We start from the raw sequence: 24,910 nt of genomic DNA on the forward strand, positions 1-24,910 counted from the left end.
TTTCACTCATCTCTCCTGTGGTACCAAATGCAGTCAAATTAGCCTCTGGCAGGCATCTGAGGACAAGCTCCACTGCCACATCTGTCCGTGAAGAAGAAAACAAAGAGCTGCCAATTGGCCTATTTACAGGTGCCAACAAAATCCTGCCCGCACCATTCCTTGGACTTTCCAGAACTTAAGTCCACAGGACTGTTTCGGAAGGGGTGGCCAATAGGGTGGCCTTTCCCCAGGAAGGGCCACCTTTTTCATCACCTAAGAAAAACCTGCCAAGTTTTATGTGGGGCCCTCGATAAATCTTATTAACGCCGTGCACATTAGCTACGCTAAGAAGAAATTGAAATTTGGTGAGCATTATGTTGATTTTCTGAGGCGAGGAGCCTAGCTTCTATGGCAAGAAGTGCTTGAGGCCCCCTAGGGAATGGCAGACAGTCTCAACCATAGGCAGAGGTGGAGGAGGAGCACAGTTCTCTTCAAACACCTCCAGAGTCTAGGATCCTTCCCCCTGTCAGGGCAGAGAGGTGGTGAGCATTCAGGAAGCCTTCAAGATGCCCAGTAGAAAAGGGGCCTTGAGATAAGGACTGCAGTGGGGTTCCTGAATCCTGGGCGTGGAGACTCAGATCCAGGTTCCCCCTACTCAGCCCTCTTTGGGAAGAAGAGAAAAGCAAGAAGATATTTTCCAGCTCTGGGACCTTCTCCAGAACATCTTCCCAACTCTAGGGCTTGTGAGGTAGTAGCTCTGATGGAGCAAAAAGACCACCTAACTGAAGTCAAAAAATTAGTTCCCTATTCTTCTGACTCACTTAGTACCTTCTAGAAATTAAGCAAATTACTTCACTTCATAGGAGCTTCATTCTTCATAAAGTTCTTAAGATGACTAAATAAAATGGTATATAATATTAATAGGTGATGTTTATTAAGCACTTGCTATAAGCCAGGCACAGTGCAAAGAAAATAAATACTCCAGTGTTCAAATGAGAAATGAAGTACAAAGACTAAGTAACTTGCCCAAGGCCATACAGTTAAAACAGCAGATACCTAACACATATTTTGGTTATTTTGATTATGACTTTAGAATAATGAGAATCTTGGCTACCACCATAATACATGAAATTTTTTTAAAAATCCAGTGGCAATATTTTTTTGTTTTTTTGTTGGCGGAACACAAAACTTATAAAAAGGCTCACCCAGGATAGCCATTGTTTGTGTGATTAAATTTGAGAGTTTGATTAAGCTGCCGGGGCATTTTGCTGGTGTTGTTTGGTTTGTTTTTGCCGATATTGGCCACAGTCTTCACAGGCACCCAGAAATCAAGATGGCTTCTTCTAGACATTTGGGAGCAACTTTGAGGCTGAGTAAATTGGAGGCAAGAATGGGACATACAGAAATGGCATGTAAACAGTTGAGGGCTGAAGAAAAATCTTAGAAAATACACCACCCTCTTACAGAAAAAGCAGATTTCTATTTTATATAAGCAATATTGACAAGAATTCCAGGCCAGCTGCCCCAAATGGCAGGGGTAACTTTTCAAGCCAATCATGTTTTCATCGCCACAATTGCCCCAGTAGAATCCAGCTGACCAGAGTTAGCGGTTCGAGGAGAGAGAATCACTCAGCTGAAATCACTCCTTTGCTCCACAGTCACAGAGCAGAGGCATCCTCCCCTTGCTCAAGCCACTCAGCCTTGGAGACCCGCGTTTCCGTTTCTCTATGATGAAGGGGTTAGACCATGCAAAATGAAGAAGGGGGTTACATCGAGCTTTCTGTTTCAAAATTCTGGGATTCTTAATCATGTTGAAGAAGCTACTTTGACTCTACTTTAGGTAAAATAACCAGAATCCAAAATTATGCTAATTGGGCCAAGTATACTATTCCTGACACTTCAGAGCATGCACTTCCTGTCTCTTTTCAGAGTGGCTTTCAGAGAAGGGCTTTCACACAAGATATCTCAAAATCCTCACACTGTTCCTCTTTCTCTTTTCCTCCTCCTCCTCCTTCTTCATCTTCTCTACCATCATCATCATATTTTTGTATGGGGGATGGGGATGGTTAATTTGTTTGTCCTAACAGAAAGTTCCTTACACTGCTCCTACTGACTTAGTATTGGGAAGTAAACCGCCGAGCTCCAAGCATCCTCACATATGTCCTGAAGCTGTAGAAGACATGCCCACCAACAGACCCCTGCCTCACACCTCGCCAAGAGGGTCCCAACTAACAGCCCCAAGCTAAGGGGTTCTTGAAGCATAAATTGCTATGTTCATACCATGTGACCCTACCTCCCAGACCACAGGTAACTGGTCCAGGTATAGAAGCCTGACCTAAGAGCAGTCAGTCTGAGTTGGCCTGACAGAAAAGTCACATCCAGCAGACAACGGGGATAAATGGAACCTCTGAGATTCTCTCTCCTGAAGAGTCTAAATGTGGATTAAAGAGAGAGCTTCATGAGTTGGAAGGTGGGAAAGAAACAGAAGCTGAGAGACCATCAGCAGGAACCTAGACCAGCAGAAGCCACAGGCAAGAGAAACCATGGGTAGGCAGGAGCTGAGGTAAGTCTAGATGGAGTACTAGAAAGCAGAAACCAAGGGACATACCGAGGAGAAGATGAGCTACTTGGTTGTGTAGGGACATGAACAGTGGAAAATTAGAAAACCCCTGTCGCTCTAGGGCAACAAGATAATCCAGTTCCTACAGTTGCTTTTCATCCTACATAACCCAGTTCCTGCTATGCATTCCATTCTCCATGAGACTTGGCTCTTTGCAATTTCCCATGAGGTGTGGCACAAATCTCTATCCACATGTATCCATCAAGGAATCTCCATTTCTTCCTTGTAACCTGAGTCAGTCTCTCTTTCTTATAACCAAAAATGCCTATTAAATATAAAACGCCACATGGACTCAGCTGAACGATGACTTCTAACCTGTTCACAGCTCCACTGACATCGATGCTTCTGTTCTGGAAAATTCCAGGGCTCATCTCCCATTTGAAAAAATGCTGTGAACTTTTTATTTCCTCAATGCTCTTATACCCTCCTTCACCTACTTCTCGCAGGACCTCTAGCCACCCATAACCAAAAGCCTTGATACTAGTACTTCAACTACTACCTTACACTTGCACTCTTCCAGATTTTTCCAAGTGATTTCAAGTACATGATCTCTTTGTAACCTTGCAATAGCCTTATGAGGTAATAATAATAATAATAATACCTAATATTGTACGGTGCTATATAATTTACAGATGACTTTTATATATATAATCTCATTTGATGAGATCCACCTAAGGGTACCGCGAAGTATTTTTCTCATTTTACAGAGGAGCAACCTGAAATTCAGTGACAGCAAAGAACCCATCCAAGTTCACACAACAAAGAACGGTTTCTCCTGGGATTTTCGGCCTCTGTGTCAGTGTGAAAATGTTTTGTGGTCATTTTTTCTACCGCAGGCAAACAGGAACTCCTCTTAAATGTGCTCATATGGCATTGGAAGCGTCTAGTTTCTTGTCTCTCTGTATTAAGTCGGAGATCCGTTAGGTTGACTGTGCACCATCTCATGTGACCGGTCTGCCCACCCATCTGCCTCCCACTGCTGCAGCAACACTCAGAATATGGCCATTTCACGAGGAAACTCATCTTTGTCTTCCACACGTGCGCCCATAACCCATTGATAATATGAGTTTAGCACATAAACCTGTTTCTTGCTGGTCACGGACTCTGATGCACACACATTCCATACCCAGGTTACCTGAGGCAAAGCCTTGCTCTAATTCAGAGGGCTTATTTTTAATACCACAAAACTGACACTGTTGGAGTCATGAATCAAAGCAGCCTGCTGTCAATACTGGACCATTTCAGCTTGTGGGACAGAATGTCGTGATCATTTTGGCTGAAGAGAGAGAGACTCAAAACCTAAGTTACTGTTCATTTTCATCTATGACAACTGTGGTGGTTCTGACGACAGCACCTGAAGCTCAAAGCTCCCTGTCTTACCACTCAAGTGAGACCTTGCCCTTCAGTATCTCCTGGCTCTGTCATCTGAAAACCAAGGGGAGTTCAATTTTGTTTGCCCCAGCAGCTGTGCTTCCCAGGCACACAGAAGGTTTATGCCGTTTATAGTGGTAACTGGTAATGAGAGCAGCATTGCACATGTAATAACGCAATCATATACGGAGCAGCGTGAGCTGGATTGTGGCGGGCCCCTGCAGAGGGCCCCAGCGGCGGAGAGAGAGCCATTCGGGTACAAGTCAGCAACTCCGTGACACAGGAGCTCCATGCTGTCAGTCAAGGCTTTCCGGCCTCAGGTTCTTCAAAACATAGTCCTCTCGGCACCTCCTTGCCAGCTCAGACCTGACTACAAGATGAATGTCATCTGCCATTTAAAATGTGATGATCCCTAGCATACAAGGCTGTCCAGAATTGATCTCAGCCCCACAACAGTTGGGTCCAGCTACGTGGTTCCACTCTAATTAGACTGCATGTCCGGCACGGTGAAGGTGATGACTCAAAATGTGTCTGTTACCCTATATTATAAATGTGCACTGGAACATAGTCCTGTTCATATCGGGAACTCACACCCCGATAATACAGGATTGTGGTTCCCCCAGTATACCACGTGGTTGCACTCTTCTCTACTTTTATACACCCTATTCCCTGTGCCCGGAATGTCCTTTTTCTTGTAGGTAACTTATAAACTCCTCCTGATCTTTTCAAGATTTCCAGATTAATTATCATCAAGACTGGATAAAACCCCTAGAGAAACCAGTGCACCAGGAGACAAACACAAATGTTCGTAGCAGAAAATAGCCAGTGGGAGTGGGTAAATTGTGGTATATTCATACAGTGGGATACTACATGACAGTGGAAACAAATAAACTAGGGGTATACTTAACATTAATGAAGCTTATAATCAATGTGGAGTGAAAGAGGCCAAGACACAAAATAATATACCCTCTAGGATTTTCTTTGTAAAATTCAGAGCAGGCAAAACTAAACTATAGTATTTAAGGATATATAGGGGGTCACACTGTAAAGAAAAGGACAACTATGGTCACCCTAAAAGCCAGAACAGAGAAGCCTCCACAGAGAGATGAGAGGGCTGGGGGAAAAGTAATGTGAGGGCTTCTGGGTTGTGATGATGAGCCATTCCTTGCAATGGATCGAGGTGACTTCATCTTCATTCTTTGTTAGGCTGTACGTTAATATTTTATGCACTTTTCTATAAGTATGCTATATTTAATAATTTTTTAAAGAAGTAAAGGGAAAAAAATGAGCACAGAAATTCCTGGTTAAGAAATGTCATAAAAAAAATGCAGACATCGTCTTCCTGATGGAAGGAAGACGTCCATTTCAAAGACAGAAGGGCCCCTCACGAAGTAATTTATTAGTAGGGAAGCCCCCTGCATCAATACAAAACTTGCTGCTTTAGTAGAATGGCGACAAAAATACCCTTCCTCTGGTATACCATTTTATACTGTCGCATAAAATATATGTTTACGGAAAATAAATTGCTCCAGTATTTTTTTTGAAAATGCTAAATTCCTGCTTTGTCTTGTCTGCCTGGAGCAGGGCCTTCAGGAATGTGGTTCACAGGGGCTGTCTTCTCCTTCCTGGGGTCATCCCTTCTCCAGAGGCAGATTTTAAAGCTGTTTCTGTAATCCAGCTTTGCCTAGCATTAGGACCATATACGATTTTTTTATTTTTTTAAATCAGGAGGACTTCATAAACTTCCTTGATGTTGGGGAGGCAGAGAGTTACATCAAAGGTAATTACACCCTGCCTTCTTCAGTCCCCCCTGTGGCGGCAGTTGGATATGGTCCCTTTCTTCATTTCCTGTCCTAAAGTGGTGGGCACCGCTGCTCTGGGTACTCAACAGCAGCCGGGGCCCTCCACAGGCAGCTGCTTCGTGAGCCTGTGTGAAATGAGTCTAGTAGCCCTAGCACCCCAGCACATCAGTTCTAGGGTCTATGAAACGTCCCAGAGTACAGGGAGAAATGATATGCTCAGAGCTGGAGATGTGCTTTGGGCCACTTCTTTTGTAAGCACCAGAGATCAGCAGCACTTGATGGGGAAGCTCAGGTTGGGTGGGGCGGGGACTGATATAATCAGCTGAGTGGCTTGAAATTTTGCGCATGAACCTAAAAGCCTGAACCAAAGGAGGGAGCAAGGGAGATGTAAGTCAGTACCAGGACTTCTCTGAAATCTTGATGAAAAATCTAACCACAGAGCAAGTGCATTACTCTGGCTAGAGTTGGCAGAATGCCTAAAATAAGGGGCAGGGTGCTGAGAGCAGGGGCAGTGGGGTGAGGTTTGGCTTGGTTTGGTTTTCATTTCTGGAAGATTTTACTTAAGTCATTAGATGTTGTAATGTTATATTGAGGAAGAAGGATTTTGTAAAAAGAGAAAGGAATCTGCTGGAAAAACAAAGAGAGGGATATACGGAGAATGAGAATCCAAGAGATCCAGAACCCAGAGGAAAAGAGATGGAGAGAGGTGCTGGAAGCAGAGATAGACTGAGAGAGAGACAGCAGGAGGCAGGGGACAGGAACTTTCCTTGCCTTTGTTCGTTTTTTTTAGCATTTGGGATGTCAAAATGGAACTCTTTGTGCCTCTCCAGATTAGTGTGCTGTACTTAAACCCATTTAATTACTATGATGGATTGCATACTTGCCACCGAACGCCTTGTTCTCACTCGCCCTAACTACTAATGGGCTGTAAGCATGGCCTTTAAAAAAGGAAGGTTTGATGTGGATTTGTGTTCACCGATGTTAATGGCAGGCAGGAGGTAGACCAGCTGCTGTGTGCCAGTGACTCAGTGCATTGCCCTGGCCTGGCCCAGTTCAGCTGGACAGAGGGCACTCACCCAACTGCGTGCAAATCCAGGCTTTTCTCATCCAAAGAAACATCTCCAGGAAAAGGGAACATTTACAGCAGGGGCAGAAAGAGCTCCGGTTATTGTTTCATGCGCAGTTGAGTCCTAGGGGACTCTTTCAGGCGATGAGCAGCTTCAGCTGCAAATAACTAAACAGCTGTAAAGGGAAGGAGCTGAGGAGGTAGGGAATGAATGAGCTCTGAGCAGTAAGAGTTACAGCATAATTAACTCCCAGAAGGTCTCATCGATGGTACAGCAGGGCTGTACAACCCAACCCAGAGCTTCCACCCCAGATAGAATTAAAGTTTAATTCAGTGTCAAAGGGGCATTAGAAAAAAAGCCCAGCACAGGACAAGAGGGAGCAATCAAAGAATTTCACAGAGAAAGGGTCATGCAGTGGCCACGCCCTCCTGCATAGATTGCCCAGTGGGCGGGTTTGAAGGTGAGACTGTTCGAGTGTCTGAAATAAACCTAAGGAAGTCTGAGTCTGGGCCTTTTGGGAAAGAAAATGATGGGAATATCTGCCTGATGCCTGGAGAAGCTATTTGTTTTGACTACTGCTATTGCTATTTTCCTTAAGGTTAGAGCCCACAGGACTGAAAAACCAGTGCCCTGAACCAAGAAAAAGTTTTCTCTTCCAGCAGCTGGGAAGCCCTGTGGTTTTGGCCCCCACTTGCCACCTTGGTGTTCCGCACTCAGGACAGGGAGACCGGGATCACTGGCTTATCTTGTGTATTTAATGCCCCAGGCAGATCATTGTTAACATCCCCCATCTACTCAACAAAATCATTTTCATCAAAATCTTGAAATAAAATTAAAAATAGCATGGCCAGAAAAGCCAGTGAAAATTTCAGAGGCACTAAAAATGTTCCTTTACACTTTGTATGTATAATTTGCCAGTAAAAAAAAAAAAAAAACTGTATGTGCATAAAAGGAAAAAAGCACTTTTTATTCAAGAATTTTATCTCCAACTTAGTCTGAACTTTGATCCTTTCTTTACAAGACACTATAATATTATTTCCTGTAAAGAATCATCCAGTAACTTCTAAGTAAATTTTAATAAAATTAAAATGTCTGCAAAAAGTACAAGTCCGATAACTGTGAAACGATATCATTGTGGTGACATTTTATTTACTGGATTCATTCTTTCATTTAAAAACAATCATAATTGTAAAAGAAGAGCACACATTCAGTAAGATATTTCACATATGAACTAAAATTTACACTTAACAACAACATGCTACCCCAGGTCTACTAATGTCATTGTTTCACATTTCAAACAGAGATAAATACTCAAAATACTCACAGAGAGTGACAGAAAGGATGTAACCCAAATTCCGTTTCTTTACCTTTTGCAGTGATCATTTACCTCAAATCCAGTGTTTAAATGCAGGAATGTGCCGTACAATGGCGTCAGGGAAACAGTCCCCGTGTGATGTAAGCTTAAATGATTCCAAACCTTTATGAACTTGTTCGTGAAATAAAAGCGTGTAGCTTATTCCCACAAAACTAGGAATTCTCTGAATTCACTTTCATATAAAATATAATGTGTATTGAAGGAAACATAATAAAAATGTGCTGATTTGAAGCTTACACATAGCATTAAAACCCAACAATAACCACAGCTATTGCTTCAAATTTAGATCATTAAAAACTGTTTTCAGGGAAGATATGTTATCATGACATTATTTAGAATCAGGAGCACATGGTGGTAATGAAAAGCAAATCCCATTTTAGCTGGTTTTATAATTGTTTTTAAATTCTTCAGGCATTTACACCCCCTGTTGCTGGCATCGGGGTGGACCTCTTGCACGGCACCACCCTTATATGCCTCTGCCATGACCCCATGACCCCATGACCCATGACCCCAGCCTCGGGGATCATCTCAGTTGGGGCAGCTCCAGGCATCTGCAGGAATACATGACCAGGGTAAGGAGGAAAGGTAGTGGGCAGGAGTCACATCATGGAGGCGATGCTCTGTGTGAAGCCCACCACCAGGCATTTCCACTCACAATGGCTCCTTCCTGCTTCCCAACAACTGTTCACACGAGGGGTTCTGATCCCAGTATCTGGAAATGAGGAAAAACAGATGACATGAAGCTCAGTGGCTTGCTCATGGCACAAATGGCAGAAAATGGATTAGAACCCAGATGAGGCTAGGGACAAGGCTCAGGTTACCTCCTGAAGATGAGCACCGTAGATTCTGTGGCACCCCTAAGGACATGACTTAGAATTCCCTGACCATGCACAGATGCAGAGAAGACATGCTGAGGGTCCCACTGCTCTAGTTAGAACAAACTCACCTTTCCTGCACTCTCTCCCGAATTCAAGGAAGTCACCCTTTGAACATCATTGAACCACTAAACCTATGCCAACAAAGGGCTTCCATTTGATTCAAGGAGGTAGAGAAAATTTATCCAAATTTCTGGACCTCCTTTTTTCTTTTCTTCTTGTCTCTTCTCTTTTCTTTCCTTCTTCCTTTCTTTCTTCCTCACTGTTTCTCTCTCTCCCTCTGCCTGTCTTTCTCTCTTTCCTTCTTTTTTCTTACTTTTTAAATGTACTTCCTCACTAAGCTCTGTATCTTGGGTAAAACTGCTGGAGCTATCACATTAAGTTCCAGAGAATTTCTCACTGGGGACCTTGCATGTTACACATAGCTCCAAAGAGCTGATGGACTCAGTGTTGACTTGGCATCTAGCAGTCTCTGCTACAAGCCAGGTGCTGGCTCCCAACCTAATAGCTTTATTACTAACACTTAGGGGAACATCTTGCATCTCTCTTTCTTCTTCCTCCTACATTAAAAAATGATAATCTAGCTCTCCATAAGTCCTGAGTATGGCTGAGGTCTTGCCTATTGGTTAGTATTGATTAGTATTCCTTTATAGCTGGCATAATATTCTCCCTAGAGGGTGCATATTTCAATTTCCAGAATCAGGTCACAGAAAGCTTTGGATCACAGAAGTGTAAGAGTTGACAAAAATGAACCTGTAATCATAGTCTCTCTTCTCCTTTCCACTTCCAGGGAGAGCTATTTTGTCCCCTGTTGTCTTACTCTTGAGTCTGACCAGGAGCAACAAATAAAACACTGGCCACCTCAGACTCCTGGGAGAAGGGCTCCTCCCCACTCACTAACAGGACAAGGATGGTCTAGTGGGAGAGTACACGGGGCCTGGCACAGGGCAGAGCCTTCCCTGAGCTTTGTCTCCTCTGGAGGCACACCCTTGAGAGATTTCATAGCAAAGAGACAGGTGAGTGAGGAATGGGGAGAGTAATGGAGGGCTTCCTCTCCATCCATATACCGGAAGGATGGGTGTTGTATCATTTTCCTCTTTACTAGCTTACCTATCCAAAACGCATTGGGGTCGCCTGGGTGGCTCAGATGGTTAAGCATCTACCTTTGGCTCAGGTCATGATCCCAGGGTCCTGGGATGGAGCCATGCGTCGGGCTCCCTGCTTGGCGGGGAGCTGCTTCTCCCTTTCCCTCTACTATTCCCCCTGCTTGTGCTCTCTCTGTCAAATAAATAAATAAAATCTTTAAAACAAAACCAAAACGCATTGGAGGGAAGCAAACATCTTCAGAATAACGAAAGCATATCAGGTCGGATTAGGTTCAGCTGCATATAGCAGAAGCCCAAATAAGTGACATCAATATACACGTTTATTTTCCGCATGTAAAAGAGGTCCTGAAGTGGGCAGCCCAAGGCTGTAATGGCAGCTCCACAGTCATCAGGGACCCAAACACTTTCTACCTTTCTTCTCCATCAGACTTAGCCATGCTTGCATCTTCAAGGTGACCTCATGATTCAAGATGGCTGTCGGAATGCCAGCCACCATCTTTACTTTCTGAGACAGAAAAGGGAGGTTAGAAAAAGGGCAAAAGGAAACCACTCCCAGCTGAGGCAGCGTTCTTAAACATTTCTAGAAGCCCAATCAACAACTCCTACTCACAGGAGACTAGGAGTTATATCTCTTTATCTAGGCACATCACACCCAGAAAAAATTCAAGCTCTACTGGTGAGGAAAAGGGGAGACTCAGTGTTGAGTTGGCATCTAGCAGTCTCTGCTACAAGCCAGGTGCTGGCTCCCAACCTAATAGCTTTGTATACATTACCCCGCTTCTTCCTCAAAACACCTCTACTAGATTTATGCCAGCAGAGTTAGGGAAGTCTTAGGAATTATCAAGCCAACAACCCAATTTTATTTTAATGAACATGGGAATAGAGCTTTGGCATTTATAGACCTTCCCACAAATATCATTTATTTCTCAAAAACAATCCCCCCCCCCGCCGAGGTAAAAAGTATTAACTTGATTTTTCAGAGGAGGAAACGAAGATCTTGAAAGATTTAAGTGATAGGTTCAAAGTCATGTAGCTAGTTAGAGGAAAACTGGTACCAGCACTCAGATCTCTGACACCTGGCCCCATATTTTTCCATGTCTTTTTAAACAGAAATTTAAAGTACAGAAAAGTTCAGAGAATATTACAAATGTTTAGCCACAACTCAGAATTAACAAATGTTAAATTTTTGTCATTTTGCTTGAGAATTTTTTCTTTTAGATTAAAAAAAAAATTAGTTGAAATCCATTTTGTACCCCGAGGGCTCTCCAGAGATAATCAATATCAATTTGGTGGGTATCCTCCTGGTCCATACCTTTCCATTTTAACTTCTGATATGCATCCATAAATAAGTTGTTTTTGCAGGGTTTTTTTCACCCAACATGTTTTTTGAGCTCCATTAGGTTAATGCATGAAGTTCAGTCATTTTAATTGCTATGTGATATTCTGTTATATAAACATACAGTGCATTCTATTTATTCATTTCCGTTTTCCTACTATATATATTTAGTGCTTACTCAATAAGCATATGGGGAAGTGTTCTAGGAGTTCTTATGTATTAGCTTCCTTAATCTTCATAACAAATCCATGTGGAAGGGTTGTTATAACCCCTGCTGGACACAATGACGAAACTAAAGGAACAGACAAGGGATTTGCCCAAGGTTTCACAGCCAATAAGCAACAGATCCAGAATTCAACCCCAGAGGAGTTGAATCCAGAGCCCCTACCCTTGACTTCTAGTCTGCATTACTTGAGCCTACTGCTCAGGCATCTTTACCATACAGCCATCCCTGTTGTACAAATACTGTCCCCAGAGCCTGCCATCCCTTGGTAGGACTCTGCTTGAGTCTATGGCCAGCATGTGTTCTGACTGATTGGTGCCTAGACCTACTTTATGGCTAAGTATTTTGAAAAGCATGCCCATTCTTAATTGGCTAGACACTTAGGTTGTTTTCAATTCTTCACCCCTACAAACAAGAGAACCTAGAAATAGACATGCTGAGTAGATTATATGCATCGAAGGTTTTACTAAAAACTACTGATTGTTCTTGATCATTGGTTATACTAATGAACTAATAAACTATATTAATACGCTAATGTAATTTGTGTATTCTTCATGAATATTATATACCATCAGTCTTCTTAATTTTGCCAGATTGTTGCATGTGAAGTGGTATCTCCTTGTCTTTATTTGCATTTTGCTAATTACTTGTAAGGTAGAGAAGGGTTTTTTTATAAGTTTATTAGCCATTTAGATTTGGTCTGATTTGAATTACCTTTCTCTTCTCTTTGCTCATTTTTTTTAAAAGATTTATTTATTTATTTGAGAGAGAGAGAATGAGAGAGAGAGAGAGCATGCGAGAGGGGAGAGGGCCAGAGGGAGAAGCAGACTCTCCGCCGAGCAGGGAGCCCGATGCGGGGCTCGATCCCGGGACTCCAGGATCATGACCTGAGCCGAAGGCAGCCGCTCAACCAACTGAGCCACCCAGGTGCCTCCTCTTTGCTCATTTTTAAAGTAGCTTCTATTTTCTTCTAAGTATTTTCTTTTTTAAAATATGGTTTAGACATTCATCTTCTGGCCATTATATCTGGTACAAATTCTCCACACCACTTCTTACCTCTGGCCCCATCTCTGTCTTCTGTCGTATAGAAGTTTTTAGTTCAATATAGTCAAATCTATACATCTTTTTCTTTATAAGATACACTTTTGCTACTTTAAAGAAACCCTTCTCACTTTAGAGGTAGTGAAGAAATTCTCTGTTTTCTTCTAATTGTTTTATAACTGTGTTTCTTGAATTTATTTTTCTGTATGGTATGAGGAAGGAATCTAGTTGAACTTTTTTCTACTTGGAAATCATTCCAACACCATTAATTTATTAAGTTACCTTTTCCCCACTGACTTTTTAGTACCACTTCTAGCATAAATGACCAATGTCTGTATATACACAATCTGTTTCTCAGTTTTCTATACTATTTCACTGACCTATTTCTCTATTCTCAACTTTCTTTCAGTTTAATTCTCTGGCTTAAAAATAATGCATGTCTGAGCCTAATACATTCTATCTACTCTAGTAATTTTTATGGTCCTGATGCTGAACATAAGCCTAAAAATTTGGAAAGTGCCTTACAGTTCTTTAGGAAGGTAGGCTAGGAAGCATATGGTCTCTTTGGTTTCCATGTTGGAGATTCCACTTGCACTTCTGAAGGATCTAGGTATTTGGAGTACAGAAGAAGGAAAAATAAATTCTAAGGGTAGTGAGTAAAAAGGAATGAGTCTTGATTTCTGCATCCTCAGAGATACCCCACTGTTGATACCATCCTCTAACATCTTCCAAGTAAATCTCAGTGACCACACATCATTCATAATCATCATTCTCATTAATTTAGGTTGACCAGATATCCCAGTTTTTGAAATGACAAATATATAAAGAAGACTGGGAAAAAAGTCATTTCCAGAGCTTAGAGAACAAATTTTTAAATTGCATTGCTTTTTGTAAATGACTATCCAAATTATATAATGATCTGTAGTTTATTTTCCAGGGCTCGGCTGTCTGTATATATTTATAGTATATAATCTGACTTGGGAAAAATTCCCCTCTAGCACAGTTACAAACACTGTGGACAGAATGTGAGGATGGATCAATGTCCTGCACACAACACTGAAGTAAAAATATAGAATGAATTTCAAATGTTGGCTCATGCAATTACTTCATGGCAATCCCAAGATTGGCTATAGCAGTATCTCTCCTCTGCCTGAGAAACCCGACTCAGGCCTGGGGTGGGGAGTGGAGGTGGGAGTGGGAAGGAACTGGCATCACATGGAGCCCAGCTTTCGACCATCACCTCAACCCAACCATAATGGCTAAAAACACGAACATACTCTTAGTTAATGCTAAGATCAGAGGGAGGCCTGGTAAAAGTTTTTAAACTCAAACCACCAGCTTTATTTTTCATATTCTATAAACCACAAAGTACCTGATCTGTAGAATTTTAAAGCTCCCGCAAAAGACTCCTGCATGGTAGCTTCAAGAACAAGCCACAGTCCAACCAGAATATTGTCTTCAATACTAGAATGTATTTTTCCAGACAAATCGACTTTCATGGGCCAGTGGAGGTTGTGGGGGGTAGTGGGGAGAAGCAATTTCTAAAGACATGCTAACTTTCTGGTTCTGCTGGTGAAGTTGCATAAGAAATGGCAGGATAGTAATTGCATGAGCCAACATTTGAAATTCATTCTATATTTTCTGATTATACCTCCCTCCACCCTCCCCCTCTTCCCTTTCCCACCTGTTTTTTCTCATATAAAATTCTGCCAAAGTAAAGAAAGATCATTTTTTTTGTAGTTTTTAATTTTATTATGTTATGTTAGTCACCATACATCATTAGTTTTTGATGTAGTGATCCACGATCCATTGTTTTCGTATAACACCCAGTGCTCCATGCAGTACGTGCCCTCCTTAATACCCATCACCAGGCTAACCCATCCCCCCTCCCCCCTCCCCTCTAAAACCCTGTTTGTTTCTCAGGTCCATAGTCTCTCATGGTTCATCTCTCCCTCCAATTCCCCCGCCCATTTTTCCCTCCTTCTCCTAATGTCCTCCATGTTATTCCTTATGTTCCACAAATAAGTGAAACCATATGATAATTGACTTTCTCTGCTTGACTTATTTCACTTAGCATAATCTCCTCCAGTCCCATCCATGTTGATGTAAAAGTGGGGTATTCATCTTTTCTGATGGCTGGGTAATATTCCATTGTATATATGGACCACATCTTCTTTATCCATTCATCTGTTGAAGGGCATCTCAGCTCTTTCCACAGTTTGGCTATTGCGGACATTGCTGCTATGAACATTGGGGTGCACATGGCTCTTCTTTTCACTACATCTGTGTCTTTGGGGTAAATACCCAGGAGTGCAATTGCTGGGTCATAGGGTAGCTCTATTTTTAAATTTTTGAGGAACCTCCACACTGTTTTCCAAAGTGGCTGTACCAACTTGCATTCCCACCAACAGTGTAAGAGGGTTCCCTTTTCTCCACAACCTCTCCAACATTTGTTGTTTCTTGCCCTGTCCATTTTTGCCATTCTAACTGGTGTAAGGTGGTATCTCAGTGTGGTTTTCATTTGGATTTCCCTGATGGGTAATGATGATGAACATTTTTTCATGTGTCTGTTAGCCATTTGTATGTCTTCTTCAGAGAAATGTCTGTTCATCTCTTCTGCCCACTTTTTGACTTGATTATTTGTTTTTTGGGTGTTGAGTTTGAGAAGTTCTTTATAGATTTTAGATATCAGCCCTTTTTCTGTAGTGTCATTTGCAAATATCTTCTCCCATTCTGTGGGTTGCCTCTTTGTTTTGTTGACTGTTTCCTTTGCTGTGCAGAAGCTTTTTATCTTGATGAAGTCCCAAAAGTTCATTTTTGCTTTTGTTTCACTAGCTTTTGGAGATGTATCTTGAAAGAAGTTGCTGTGGGCGATGTCAAAGAGGTTACTGCCTATGTTCTCCTCTAGGATTTTGATGGATTCCTGTCTCACATTGAGGTCTTTCATCCACTTTGAGTTTATCTTTGTGAATGGTGTTAGAGAATGGTCGAGTTTCATTCTTCTGCATGTGGCTGTCCAATTTTCCCAGCACCATTTATTGAAGAGACTGTCTTTTTTCCATTGCATGTTTTTTCCTGCTTTGTCAAAGATTATTTGACCATAGAGTTGAGGGTCCATATCTGGGTTCTCTATTCTGTTCCATTGGTCTGTATGTCTGTTTTTGTGCCAGTACCATGCTTTGTAATATAGCTTGGTGATCACTGCTTTGTAATACAGCTTGAAATCGGGCAATGTGATGCTCCCAGCTTTTTCTTTTTCAACATCTCCTTGGCGATTCGGGGTCTTTTCTGATTCCATACAAATTTTAGGATTGTCTGTTCCAGCACTTTGAAAAATGTCATTGGAATTTTGATCAGGATGGCATTGAAGGTATAGATTGCTCTGAGTAGCATAGACATTTTAACAATTTATTCTTCTGATCCATGAGCATGGGATATTTTTCCATCTTTTTGTGTCTTCAATTTCTTTCATGAGTGTTTTGTAGTTCCTAGAGTATAGATCCTTTACCTCTTTGGTTAGGTTTATTCCGAGATATCTTATGGTTTTTGGTGCTATTGTAAATGGAATCGTTTCTTTAATTTCTCTTTCTACAGTTGCGTTGTTAGTGTATAAGGAAGCAACTGATTTCTGTGCATTGATTTTGTATCCTGCCACATTACTGAATTGCTCGATGAGTTCTAGTAATTTGGGGGTGGAGTCTTTTGGGTTTTCCACATAAAGTATCATGTCATCTGCGAAAAGAGAGTTTGACTTCTTCTTTGCCAATTTGAATACCTTTTATTTCTTTTTGTTGTCTGATTGCTGTTGCTAGGACTTCTAGTATTATGTTGAACAACAGTGGTGAGAGTGGGCACCCTTGACGTGTTCCTGATCTTAAAGGAAAGGCTCTCAGCTTTTCCCCATTGAGGATGATATTCACTGTGGGTTTTTCATAGATGGATTTTATGAGCTTGAGGAATGTTCCCTCTATCCCTATACTCTAGAGAGTTTTAATCAGGAAAGGATGTTGTATTTTGTCAAATGCTTTTTCTGCACCAATTGAGAGGACCATATGGTTCTTCTCCCTCCTCTTATTAATGTGTTCTATCACATTGATTGATTTGCGAATGTTGAACCACCCTTGCATCCCGGGGATAAATCCCACTTGGTCATGGTGGATGATCCTTTTAATGTATTGTTGGATCCTATTAGCTAGGATTTTGTTGAGGATTTTGGAATCCATATTCATCAGGGATATCGGTCTGAAATTCTCCTTTTTGATGGGGTCTTTGCCTAGTTTGGGGATTAAGGTAATGCTGGCCTCATAGAATGAGTTTGGAAGTTTTCCTTCTGTTTCTATTTTTTGAAACAGCTTCAGTAGAATAGGTATTATTTCCTCTTTGAATGTTTGGTAGAATTCCCCAGGGAATCCATCAGGCCCTGGACTCTTTGTTTTTTGGGAGGTTTTTGATCACTGCTTCAATCTCATTACTGGTTATTGGCCTATTCAGGTTGTCAGTTTCTGCCTGTTTCAGTCTTGGCAGCTTATAGGTTTCCAGGAAGGCCTCCATTTCCCCAGATTCCTCAGTTTATTGGCATATAGTTGTTGATAATAATTTCTAATAATTGTTTCTATTTCCTTGGTGTTAGTCATGATCTCTCCCCTTTCATTCATAATTTTATTAATTTGGGTCCTTTCTCTCTTCTTTTGGATAAGTCTGGCCAGTGGTTTATCAATCTTATTAATTCTTTCAAAGAACCAACTTCTAGTTTCATTGATCTGATCTACTGTGTTTCTGGTTTCTAATTCATTGATTTCTGCTCTAATTTTAATTATTTCTCTTCTAATGCGTGGCTTAGGCATCGTTTGTTGCTTTTTCTCTAGTTCTTTAAGGTGTAGAGTTAGTTGGTGAATTCAGGATTTTTCTATTTTTTTGTGTGAGGCTTGGATGGCTATGTTTTTCCCCCTTAGAACTGCCTTTGCAGCATCCCATAGGTTTTGGACTGATGTGTTTTCATTCTCATTGATTTCCATGAACTGTTTAAGTTCTTCTTTGATTTCTTGGTTGACCCAAACATTCTTGAGCAGAGTGGTCTTTAGCTTCCAAGTGTTTGAATTTCTGCCAAATTTTTTCTTGTGATTGAGTTCCAGTTTTAGAGCATTGTGGTCTGAGAATATGCAGGGGATAATCTCAATCTTTTGGTATCAGTTGAGACCTGATTTGTGACCCAGTATATGGTCTATTCTGGAGAAAGTTCCACGTGCGCTCGAGAAGAATGAGTATTCTGTTGTTTTAGGGTGGAATGTTCTGTAAATATCTATGAGGTCCATCTGGTCCACTGTATCATTCAAAGCTCTTGTTTCCTTGTTGATTTTCTGCTTAGATGATCTGTCCATTGTTGAGAGTCGAGTATTGAGGTCTCCTACAATTAACGTATTGTTATCAATATGACTCTTTATTTTGGTTAACAGTTGGCTTATGTAGATGGCTGCTCCCATGTTGGGGGGCATAGATATTTACAATTGTTAGATCTTCTTGTTGGATAGACCCTTTAAGAATGATATAGTGTCCTTCTGTGTCTCTTATTACAGACTTTAGTTTAAAATCTAATTTGTCTGATATAAGAATTGCTACCCCAGTTTTCTTTTGAGGTCCGCTGGCATGGAAGATAGATCTCCATCCCTTCACTTTCAGTCTGGATGTATCTTTAGGTTCAAAATGAGTCTCTTGTAGACAGCATATGGATGGGTCCTGTCTTTTTATCCAATCTGCAACCCTGTGCTGTTTTATGGGAGTGTTTAGGCCATTCACGTTGAGAGTGATTATTGAAAGATATGACTTAATTGTCATCATGTTGCCTGTGAAGACATTGATTGTTTTTATAGATTGTCCCTGTAAATTTCTGTTGTAGATCACTCTTGGGGTCTTTCTCCTTTTATAGAACCCCCCTTAATATTTCTTGCAGGGCTGGCTTAGTGGTCACATATTCTTTCAACTTCTGCCGGTCGTGGAAGTTCTGCATCTCTCCATCCATTCTAAATGAAAGCCTTGCCAGATAAAGTATTCTTGGCTGCATGTTCTTCTCATTTAGTACCCTGAATATGTCTTGCCAGGCCTTTCTGGCTTGCCAGGTCTCTGTGGATAGGTCTGACGTTATTCTGATGTTCCTCCCTCTGTACGTAAGGAATCTCTTCCCCCTAACTTCCCTTAAGATGGTTTCCTTGGTTCTAAGATTTGCAAGTTTTACTATTACATGCCGGGGTGTTGGCCTGTTTTCCTTGATCTTAGGAGGGGTCCTCTCTGCCTCTAGGACTCGAATGTTTGTTTCATTCCCCAGATTAGGGAAATTCTCAGCTACGATTTGCTCAAATACATCTTCTAGTCCTCTCTCTCTCTCCACTCCCTCCGGGATTCCAATGATTCTGACATTGGAATGCCTCATGGTGTCACTTATTTCTTTGATTCTATTTTCATGGATTCTGAGTTGTTTTTCCCTGGCCTCCTCTTTTTCCTTTTTATCTATTATACTGTCTTCCAGATCGCTTATTCTCTCTTCTGTCTCAGTTACCCTAGCTGTTAGATTATCTAGATTGGATTGGATCTCATTGATAGCATTTTTAAGTTCTGCCAATTCACCTTTTATTTCTGCCCTTAGAGACTCTATGTTGCCATTAATTGATTTCTCCATTCTAGCCATCGTCTTCACAATTGCTAGCCTGAATTCCATCTCTGACATCTTGGTTATGTCTGCATCCATTTGTAAATCTGCAGCATAAGTCATAATCTCTGAGTCTTTTCTGTTTTGGGGGCTCCTCCTCCTAGTCATTCTGTTGATGGGTGTTTGAGGGAATGTATAGAGTCCAAATTATGGACCAGAACCCAAGCAAGATGCACCTGTTTTCTTGGGACCTTAGGGTTGCTGGCCTCTTGTTTTCCCAGCCTGTCTTCTGCGGGATGGGCCTGCGACAACCCTGTTTGGGCGGAGTTGCCCTGCGCCCCTGTGGCGGGGGATGGGCTCAGGGGGAATCAGTCTTTGGGGCTTTTGTTCTCTGGCGCCTTTCCCTGGCGGCTTTCCACGTCTCTTCTGCGAGTCAGAGCAGAAGAGACCGTTTCCAACCCTCTGCCTCAGAGCAGAGAGACCGCAGTCTGTTCTTCAGTGAGCTCTCCAGGCCACACTGTCTCCGTTTCTGTCCGTGCTGCTATAAACTGCAGCGGCCTGGGTTGTGCACCCCTCTGCAGCGCTCCCACTCCTGCCTCCAGGTCGGGGCACGTCTCTGCCCTTTGAGCTTCTAAAACCCCCAGCCGCTCCCAGTTCGCGTGCGCGCGACTCCGCCACTCCGGGTTTCCACCCCGGGCCTGCAGTTCACCGGCACGACCCCGGTGCACCAGGCTTCCGTCTCGGAGGCTGCAGTTCACGTGGGTGCGACCGCCACTCCGGTTTCTGTCCGGGGGGCCTGTAGTTCGCGTGCGCGCAACCCCGCCGGTCTGGTTTTCCACCCCCGGGGGCTGCCCTAAAGTCCTTTCCCGACGCCACCGGTCTGCGAGTCTGTGCCCTGTCCGCAGCGCCTGAGGCTGTCACTCACCGGCGGGGTAGGATCCCCACGTCCAGGCACCCTCCCGCCGCTGTTTATCCTCCGGTATCTGCCTGCAGAATCACGGCTCTCCGCTTCGTACCTCAAAACCAACCGCCTGCGATATTCTGTTTGTAGAGATCCAGATCTTCTTACATCTCAGGCTGGTTTCGTGGGTGCTCAGAGTGGTCTGGTAGTTATCCAGCTCAATTCCGGGGACCAGTTGAAATAGGGTCCCCTACTCCTCCACCATCTTTCCCCCCTCCAAGAAAGATCATTTTTAATCATTTAAGGAAATTTGAGGATATTTCTGATTTGTAGCCTCTTATTTCTACAATTAAAATTATGTATTTCTCAGTTTAAATTTAAATTAAAAAAAAACAAAACAAAACATTGTATACCCAAGGATATTTACCTTAAAAATTCTTTTTCTCCTGTATTAGAGCTGACATGCCTCTTTTCATCTTTACCAAACAAAACAATTATTTTTAAAAAGGAGAATAATCCAGGCTACTCATTTGTTCAAAGCAAGAAGCTCCAACAGAGAATGAAATGAGAACTCTGTCCCTGTCTTACAACTATATTAGAGACTCCATGAGACATTGTTCTCTGGATCCCTGTCTGGGACCATGTTTTAGGTAAAGCTGTGTTTTAAAAAGATTCTCCTGCTTCATCCAGTAATAAACCATGTTGGACAGGGTCCGACACTAAAATGCCATGCATTGAATTATGCATAATAGTGGGTCATGTTTATGCAGGGCCCTACTGCAACTGTTCATAAATTTTTACTTCTTTTTATTCTATTTCTTCACATGCAGACTTGACTGGCATGCTTACATCAATTACTCTGTTTTTCTTGCTTTGTTGTGGTTGTATGTTTTAATGAAAACCCTTCCTCCTGAAAGACATCCAGCTCCCTGCCAAACCTATGGAATCTATAGATTTTCTTCCTGGTACAGAAAATAAGAGCTCTGATTCAATTGGCCAACCAATACATTTGCTAAATGAGACTTTCCTCAAATGTCACTCTTTCATTCAACAGGTATTTCCTGAGCACCTCGGGCTCCAGGCACTGTGCTTGTCTATGAACATCACAGCGGATGAAATGGATGTACAGAGTCCCTGGACCATGTGGTGGGTACGATCCCATGGGGGAGATGGTGACAAGCAAATATCTAATCGCCCATGGTGTTAAGTCAGGGAAAGGAAAAAGCAGGATACTCTGAGGTAGAATAATGCATTGGAGAGGACTGTTCCTTTGCCAGAATAGCTGAAGTAGACCTCTTGGAAGCGGGACATTTAAACCAAGTCCTAAAAGATGAGGAGGACCCACCATTCCCAAAGGAAGAGGGGGCGGAGAAACCTGTTGGGAGAAGAACAGCAGATGAGAGGGTCCTGCAGAGTGCTTAGCCCGTCTCTTCTGCCATCTTAGCTCCTCTACCCCCTGGCCAGCCTTGCAGGGCCAGTCCAGTCCTTCTGTCCCCAAGAAGGCTTCCTGCCCAGCCAGCACGCATGGTACTCTCTCCTCTTCGGCCTCCTCCAGCACTTCATCTGTTTCCCATGACTTCCCACTTAACCATATGCTGGGTTGTATTGTCCTCAGATGGTTCCTGTGGTTAAACTTGTCCCCTCAACAAGTTTTGTAAACCCACTGAGGACAGAGGGGGTGCGTCTCTTTGTACCCCACACCACGCCCGCCACAGCACTGGAGCGGAACTGACGTGGGCTGCATTGAAATGAACTGGAGATGTCTGGCCTGGCGGGGCAGGTGAACAGCCGTGGCTAAGCTGCTTTTCTATCTGCATCTGCTCACATTAGACAAAATGCAAATAGATAGGCCCCATCTCTCTCTGTTCTATTTAGCATTTATATGACACCTTTCAGCACAGAGAAATGAATAAGTGGAACCAGAAGTGGCTATTGCATGTGCTCATCCCCCAGCCGGGCTGCAGCCAGGCATCTGGTCCCCAGCTGCCCAGCACACATGCCCCTCCTCCCCAAAGGGGCAGGCTGCAGGCACCAGCGCTCTGCTTTCAGCAGCGCTCTTCCCACTGAGCCACACACTGTTGAAAGAATGCATTGTCTGGGCTAAAGGGAGAACGCGGGTAGCACATTACAAATCTGAGCTGTTAAGTGATAAATGAGCAATGAAAAGCGTCCTGACATCATTAAGGTGTTCCCGAACATGCTCTCTGCTCAGCCTCGCCCCCATGCAACCGCATGAAGACAGAGTGGCTTGTAGGGTGACCAGAGCCCAGCTTAGGAGTCACCAAATTGGGTCATTCCGACCCCATGGGGTTTTTCTACATTCCGCCAGTTGGAAACATAGGCACTTTATAGAAACTGCTAGACTCGCAACCTTATTGGAGGCCCGGCTCTTCTCAACCGTATAAAAATGAACTTGCCTTTCCCCTGCTCATAGTATTCCCAGAGTTTGAAGCAGTCCTTTCAGCACTACCTCCCACCTCCACACTCAGGAAGCCCTGGCCCAAGGCCCCAGGGCATGCACATCTGGACTGGCCACTCTGTAGAAGCCCCACCACATCCTCCTGCCCAGCCCCCCAGCCTCCCACCCCCGCCCAGGACCCAGCACGGACAGGCCAACAGGACAGACTGCCTGCTGGGTGACAAAACAGCTGATCTGACATTTTTTAAATTCACCAGGGCCAGAAAGGGCATCCCTTTAAAATCCTTTAAAGGGCCATCTTAACCCCTGCAATGCCTCCTGGGGGACTAAAAGCAACCACTGTACTCTGGCTCACTAATGCTGTAGAATTCTAAGTTTCTAGAGAAGAACTCAATGCTGGTTCGCAAAAGCAGTGTGGAGGAGGAGAGGGTCGATTTCATTTCTTCACGGCTCCACCACCCCTGATTTGCTTGCAGAGATTCCTACAAGGGCCATTGGAATAGAAAAAGGTACATATTTCTACGATAACGTATTGTTGACAATATGGGGAAAAAATGCTGGTTCCATCGCTTACTAGCTATGTGACTTTAGGCAACTCACTTGAGCATCTTGCTTTCCCTATCTGTAAACCAGGGGGAAATGGCACCCATCACATAAAATATGAGTAAAGAAGGATCAAACAGGGCGCCTGGGTGGCTCAGTTGGTTAAGCGACTGCCTTCGGCTCAGGTCATGATCCTGGAGTCCTGGGATCAAGTCCCGCATCGGGCTCCCTGCTCGGCAGGGAGTCTGCTTCTCCCTCTGACCCTCCCCCCTCTCATGTGCTCTCTCTCTCTCATTCTCTCTGTCTCAAATAAATAAATAAAATCTTTAAAAAAAAAAAAAAAAAAGAAGGATCAAACAATGCCAAAAGTTACATGTTGAGCACAGGGTCTGGCACCATAGAAGGGGAATAGTAAATATTTACTGCTCATTGAGACCTACTCAACATATCTTGCACGGGATTATGCACTTTATTTGGTCCTCTAATTTCTTGGTACAACTCTCAAAGGTAAGGCCTGTATTTATAATCACTATGCTATCTTTCTCACCTTGTTTCCCTATGAGAAATATTTTCATGTCAGTGGCTATTCCTGTCTGAAATTTTCCCTTGAAAAATTGCTCCAGGATGGGTGCTTCCTAAGGGGAAGCTTTCTCCATTAGCTAGACAGGAGGGGAAGTGTAAGGGCAAGCCTTGACCCACCATTACCAAGAAATCAACTGTGGAAATGAGTCATCTTTCTCTCGCCACTGGGCTGGACTTGGTGGTGATTAATGGGAGACATTTAAGATAATGCACTTCCTTGTTCAAGTTTTGGAAATTAAACCTCTTAGAAATGTGAGCCCGGAGAATGAAGAAAAAAGAACCAAGTTGAACAATATTCTCTTTCTAGTTGCTTGCTTTTAAAAAACTCAATGCCCTTCTGCCAAAATTTACAGAATCGCCTGTCCCTTGTCTATGTCACATTGCTTTCCTTCTTTCCCTCCTCAGCTCCGAAAGGACATTAGTTCCAGCCAAAATGGTTATCAGAGATTCCCAGCACAGTTTCCAAGTTACCAAAGGAGACAGAGGAACAATTGATTGTACTGGCGCAGGCCAACAGTGGGAGATAAGGGAGCAACACGTAGGCCCAAACAGCTATTGTTGCTGCACTTTGGGTTGTTTTTTTGTTCTCCCCCCCCCCCCCCCCCCCCCCAAAGCATGAATGCACAGGCTGTGCTGGCCTGAGCCCTTCAGATTCTTGGAAAAGGAAAGATACCTCAGCTGGAGTCTCCCAAGGCCAGGCTCCTCCAGGCTCAGTCCATCCTTGCCACTCGGCAGGGCTAACCCACCCTATGAGAAGGGCGCCACCAAGAGCACCCTTTGGCCTCAAATGTCACCACCGGAGTGAGGCCACCAGAGTGATCATGAATGACACTGATTGAGCACTTTCCCCGGGGTTAAAAGGGCTTCTGAGCCTTTCATTTAAATATCAAAAGAGAGACCTTTAAAAGGGGACTTGAAATTTCTCCCTTATAAGGACGGGGAAGCAGAGACACCGCGAGCCTCACCTTCAACGGTACAGCTGGTAAGTGGCAGAGCCAGAAACGGAGCCCAGGCCTTTGTCTCAGACCCT

Source organism: Mirounga leonina, unplaced genomic scaffold (genome assembly GCF_011800145.1).
Source record: "Mirounga leonina isolate KUSES-001 unplaced genomic scaffold, KU_Mleo_1.0 Mir_168, whole genome shotgun sequence".
NCBI lineage: Eukaryota > Metazoa > Chordata > Mammalia > Carnivora > Phocidae > Mirounga > Mirounga leonina.